The sequence below is a fragment of the Macaca mulatta genome, chromosome X (genome assembly GCF_049350105.2).
Source record: "Macaca mulatta isolate MMU2019108-1 chromosome X, T2T-MMU8v2.0, whole genome shotgun sequence".
Lineage (NCBI taxonomy): Eukaryota > Metazoa > Chordata > Mammalia > Primates > Cercopithecidae > Macaca > Macaca mulatta.
Window position 1 is genome coordinate 118,289,524 of NC_133426.1, and position 6,787 is coordinate 118,296,310.

Here is a 6,787-nt window from a genome sequence, read left to right on the forward strand (position 1 = left end):
GGAATCAAATTTACTCTCCTGGCTGCAACAAGCAAAAAATAAAATAAAAACAGATAAAATATATGAAATAATGCTTTTAAAGGCACCAGACATCAGAAAATGAAGGACATTAGTCTGGAGCTATGAGAAACAACTTAGGTGACCTCTATGATTGCCCTAGCTTACTCCCTTAAGATATTTTCCAGGCCATGGCATAGGAAGGAGGTATTAAGGTGAAGGCTATTGGACTCTTGTTGAGGATATGGAGCTGAGAGTTCAGGGAGACTAATAGAGCTACAGCTAAGAGAACAGAGACAGAACCCCAGATACATGCAGAGAGCTCCCCTCAGGTATTCAGCAGAATACTTATCAGTGCGTGTATGAGAAAAATCTACCCAAGGCCAGGGAAAGAGCAATGTGAAAGAATTATATTACAGGGTAAAGTGTCATACACCCACAGAGGGCCAGAAATAGTGCCTATTCCCACCAGTGAGTTTAGAATAACTAATAACTCGCAGGGCATTGGGTAGGGTACCAGGAAGGGATTGCCTTAGTAGTGAAAAAAAATAGCCCTAGTCTGAGCTCTGCATTGGACCCACCTAATACACCATAAAAATAAGACCTAAATGAATCAAATTGTTTCTAAGCAGCTTAACTGCATCCAAGAACAAAACTCAAAAAGATTTATAGGGACACACATATATCTAGCACCCAAAAAGTTAAAATGCACAATGTCTAACATTGAATCAAAGAGTACTAGGTATACAAAGAAAAAGAGACATATGACCCATAATGAAGTGAAAAAAGGTCAACCAATCAAAATTGACCCATAACAGACAGAGATATTAAAATTAGACAAGGACATTAAAATGCTTATTATAATGTAACTTAATATGTTTAACAAGTTAAATAGATATACAAAATATATAAAAAAGATGACCCAAATTGAACTTCTAGAGATAAAAAGATAATGTCTGAGAAGGAAAAAAAAAAATCACAGGATGGGATTCATGGAAGACTAGACACTACAGAAGAAAAGATAAGTGCATTTGAATGTATAGCAATAAAAATTACACAAAACACATAGAAAAAAATAATATTGACAAAAGAAAAGAGCATTAGAGAACTATGAGACAACAGTAAATGACCTCGTATATGCACAGTGGGAATCTCTGAGGGTGTGGAGGGGAAAAAAAACATTTGAAGAAATAATGGCTGAAAATCTCCAACATTAATAAAAAATATAAACTCGCAAATACAAAAAACTCAAGGAACCCAAAGCACAGTAAGTATGAAGAAACCTACACTAAGATTCATATAATCAAATTGTTCAAAATAAGTGACAAAAAGAAAATCTTAAAAGCAGACAAACCTGTCTGTTAAGGGGAACAGATAACAATGATGTCAGACTTCTTGTCAGAGAAAAATGCTATGGAAAAGATAGTGGACATCTTTAAAGTATTTTTAAAAATCTGTCAGCCTGGAATTCTATACTTGGCAATATATTTTTCAAATACAAAATAAAGTCATTTTTAGGCATACAAAACCTGAAGGGAATCACCAGCAGATGTGTACTACAAGAAATATTAAAGGACATCCGTCAGGCAGAAGGACAACAAAACAGATGAAAATACTGATTTAAACAAAGAGCAAACAGAAGAGAACAGGAATTGGTAACTATATGCGTAAGTATACAAGACTTTTTTCTTATTTCAACCTCTTTAAAAGACTGTTTAAACAAAAATAATAACAATGCATTATGGGATTTGGAACATATATAAAAGCAAAACATGATAACAGTAGCATAAAGACTGGGAGAAAGAAATACAAATATATAATGGTAAGGTTTTTATACTATATGTGAAATGGTATAATATCACTTGGAGATATACTGTAGCAAGTTAACATTATAAACCTTAAAGCAACCACTAAAATGACAAAACAAACTTTTATAACTACTAAGCCAACAAGGAAAATAAAATGGGATCACAAAGAAAATTTGATTAATCCAAAAGAAGGTGGAAATAAAGGAAAAAGACGGAAAAAATAGATGGGACAAATACAAACAAACAATGAGATTACAGGCTTAATCCTTACCATATCAACAGTCATATAAATTTAAAAGTCCAAACACCCAAATTAAAAGGCAGAGATTGTCACATTAAATACAATATTAAGACACAATTATATTCTGCCTGCAGAAAATGTACTTTGAATATAAAGACACAAATATGCTAAAGGTAAAAGGATAGAAAAAGATATAGCATGCTAACACTATTCGCAAGAAAGCTGGTGTGGCTGTATTATCTGATAAAGTAGGTTTCAGAACAGATAATACTACCAGGTATAAAGTAAATCATTTTATAATGATAATGGTGTGAATTTATCCAGAAGATGTAACAATCCTAAATGTTTATAGACTGAATAACAGAACTTCAAAATGTATGAAACAAGAACTAATCGAACCACAAGGAAAAACAGACAAACCCATGATGATAATCCAAAAATCTATATACCTCTCTTTCAATAACCGACAAAACAAGTGGGTAGAAAAATCAGCAAGTGTATACAGTAGATTTGAACAAAACTATCAACTAACTTGACCTGATTGACTTCTATAGAATATTCCACCCAACGACATTAGAATGTACTTTATTCTCAAGAACCCAGGAAATATTTACTAAGATAGACCATATTCAGAACTATAAAACAGGCCTCCATAAATTAAAAAGTATCCAAGTCTTGCATAGTATGTCCTTTGATCATAATGGAATTAAATTAGAAATTAATAACAAAATGATCTTTGGGGATTCCCATAATATTTGCAAATGAAATAACACACTTCTAAATAATGTATGGATCAAAGAAGGAATCAAAAAGAAAATTGGAAAGCGATTTTAACTGAATAAAAATGAAAAGACAACCTATCAAAAATTGCAGGATGCTACTAAAGCTGTGCTTATAAAAAAAAATACCTATATTAGGGAAGAACAACTTCAAATTATAGTATCATTTTCTATCTTGAAAACTAAAAAAAGAAGAACAAATGAAGCCTAAAGGAAACAGAAGAAAGGAAATAATGAAGATCAAAGCAGAAAACTGTGAAATAAAAAAAAAACAGAAAAGCAGCTGAAAAAGTTAATAAAACCATAGGTGAATTATTTGAGATCAATAACATTGAGAAACTGCTAGCCAGATTTTTCTCAGGAAAAAAGAGAGAAGACACAAATTAAACAAATATCTAGAATGAGAGAAGGGACATAATGACAGGATCTATAGATATTAAAAAGATAATAAGGGAATATCTTAAACAACTCTACTCCCACAAATTTAATGATTAGCTGAAATGGGAAAATTCTTTAAAAGATGTAAATTATCAAAGCTTACTAAAGAAGAAATAGATAACCTGAAATAGCAACCTATATACATGTTATGGTGTGTGTGTATGCATGTGTCTGTGTCTGTGTGTGTGAGAGAGTAGTTAAAATTATAGTTTAAACCCTTCTCACAAATAACCTCCAGGTCTATATGGCTTCACTGGTAAATTCTTCTATACCTTTAAAAAGTAAGTAATACCCATTTGGGCAACATGGCAAGATCCCGACTCTAGAAAAAAAGTAAAAACTTTAGCCAGGCATGGTGGCACAATGCTAAAATGAGAGAATTGCTTGAGCCCAGGAATGTTGAGACTGCGGTGAGCTGTGTTTGCACCATTGCATTCCAGCCTGGGCAACGGAGTAAGACCTCATTTCAAAAACAATAAAAATAAATAAATAAATAAATAAATAATACCAATTCTACACAAACTCTTCCAAAAAATTGAAAAGAAGAAAACACTTCCCAACTCATGCAATGATGCCATCATTACCTTGATACTTAAACCACACAAAGACATTACAGGAAAACTGTAAGCTAATATCCTCATGAACATTTGATATGGGAGTGCTGGGATGGGAAGAGCATGGTCCCTTTAAATGATACAGAAGTGGGGAAGGGAAATGCTGGGTAGAGAAAGACTGGTCCCTAGCTAGGGCTTCACGCCCACGGACCTATGTGAGGACAGGCATTTCCTGCCCAAATGTTGCATTTCCCAAGACCATCCTGGCCTGTCACGCCCCTATCCTGGGCCTATTAAAAACCTGAGAACCTAGTGGGTAGACACAGAAAAGGTTGGACATCGTGAGGAACTCATTGGTGGAAGAAGACACAAGCAGCTGGTCATGGAGAGTCCACCAGCAGAAGAGCATGCTGACGGGGACCAGCAGGCCATCAACGGATGGAATGACGTCGAGTTTGGCCAGAACAGTCAGAGGAAAGTCAGGCAACCAGCCCAACTCCAGAGGAAAACCATCTCCTTTCTGGTTCCCCCATCTGGTGAGAGCTGCTTCTACTCAATAAAACCTTGTACTCATTCTCCAAGCCCAGGTGTGATCTGATTCTTCCGGTACACCAAGGCGAGAAACCCCAGGATACAGAAAGCCCTCTGTCCTCGCGACAAGGTAGAGGGTCTAATTGAGCTGACTAACACAAGCTGTCTATCAATAGCACCCTGTAACACACTCCCACTGGGGCTTCAGCTGTAAACATTCAACCCTAGACACTGCCGTGGGGTTGGAATCCCACAGCCTGCCAGTCTGTATGCTTCCCTGGAGGTTTGAGCAGTGGGGCACTTTAGAAGCAAGCCACATCCCCATCGCATGCCCTGCGAGGGGGACAAGGGAACCTTTCCCGTTTCACATTATGAAGAAATTCATAACAAAATTTTAGCAAACTGAGTTCAGCAATATGTGAAAAATAGAATACATCATGACCAGATGGGTTTTATCCCAGAAATGCAAGTTTGGATGAGCAGATTTTTAAAAATCAATGTAACTGACAATATTCACAAAACTAAAAAGGAAAAAATATATGATTATTTCAACAGACACAGAAGGAGCATTTTACAAAACCTAATAGCAGGTCATGATAAAAGCACTCAACAAACTGGGAAGAGAAGGGAACTTCCTCAACCTGATACAGTTCTCCTTCCAAAAAATCAATGGTAACATCCTATTTAATGGTAAAAGACGAAGTGCTTTACCCCTAAGATCAGGAATAAGACAGGCAAATGTCTGCTTTTCCATTTTTATGCAACATTCTAGTCAATGTAATCAAGCAAGAAAAAATAAATACACAAAGACATCCAGATTGGAAAGGAAGAAGTAAAACTATATTTTCAGATGACATGATTGCCTATGCAAAAAATCTGATAGAATCTACCAAAAGCATCTACTAAGACTAATAAATGAATTTAGCAAGGTTTCAGAACACAAGATCAATATAGATCAATTATATTTGTATACAATTACAACAAACTACTGGAAATTGAAATTTAAAAAATAATAATATTTTCAATAGCATCAAAAATGTGAAATCTTTAGGACTGTCTAATAAATGATGTGAAAGATGTGTACACTGATGACTACTAAACATTGCTTGAAATAAATTATACAAAACATAAATAAATGGGTATTCCTTGTTCATGGATTGGACAACTCAGTATTGTTAATGTGTCACCTCTTTCCAAAATTGATCTATAAATTCAACACAATCCCAATCAAAATCCCAGCAGACTTTTTTTTTTTTTTTTTTTTAGGAATTGATGAGCAGGTTTTAAACATCATAAGGAAATGCAGAAGACCTAGAATAGCCAAAAGAATTCTGAAAATAAAATTGGGGGTAATATCTGATTTTACAGCACTATTTGTCAATTAAAATAAAATATATATTTTTTAAGCTACAGAATAAAGACAGTGTGTTATTGGCATAAAAGTAGACAAATAGATTAATGAAACATAACAGAGTCCAGACATAAACCCACTCCTATATGGACAACTGATTTTTGACAAACATGCAAAATCAAAGGAGTGGAGAGAGAAAAGCCTTTTTAACAAATGCTGCTGAAACAATCGGATGTCCATATTTTGCATGATATACAAGAATTAACTCAAAATGGACCTTATATCTAAATATAAAACCTAAAACTTCTAGAACAAAACATAGAATAAAATCTTTGTGACCATGGGATAAGAAAATATTTATTGAACTTAAAAACAAAAGCACAATCCATAAGAGAAAAAATGATAAATCGGATTTCATCAAAATTAAAAGCTTTGGATCTTCAAAAAAAACTGATAAGAGAATGAAAAACAAGCCACAGACTGTGTGAAAATCTTTGCAAAGCATGTAACTGACAAATCCAATATTCATAAAGAACTCTCAAAACTGAAGAAAACGATAACAACTTACCCAACTTGAAAAACTGGAAAAATATTTGAATAGACATTTCTTTGAAGATGTATGAGTGAAAAATAAGCACATAAAAAGTTGTTTAACATCATTAGGAAAATGTAAGTTAAAACCACAATGAGATACCATTGCACAGTTATTAGAATGTCTAGAGTAGAAAAGACTAACCACTTCTGGTGGCCTAACAAAACTTTTTGGGTGGTAGATAAGTTTACTATCTTGATTGTGAGGATGGTTTTATGAAATACTTACATGTACATATTTACACAAGTTTATATATATAAATATATATATATGTATATATATTCCAATTGTGCACTTTAAGTATGTGCAGCTCTGATGTTGAAAGATTTCCTCATGTCTGGTGATCCTTGACTGGATGTTCATACTTAAGAATGAGACACTGAAAAGCTAAGTTTACTCACAAGTGTCACTGTATGATGATCAGACATCAGTTCAAAATCCTTAGCATGGGTAAAAAACTTTGCTCGCCTTGCTTGTTCTATTTAATCCTCAGACC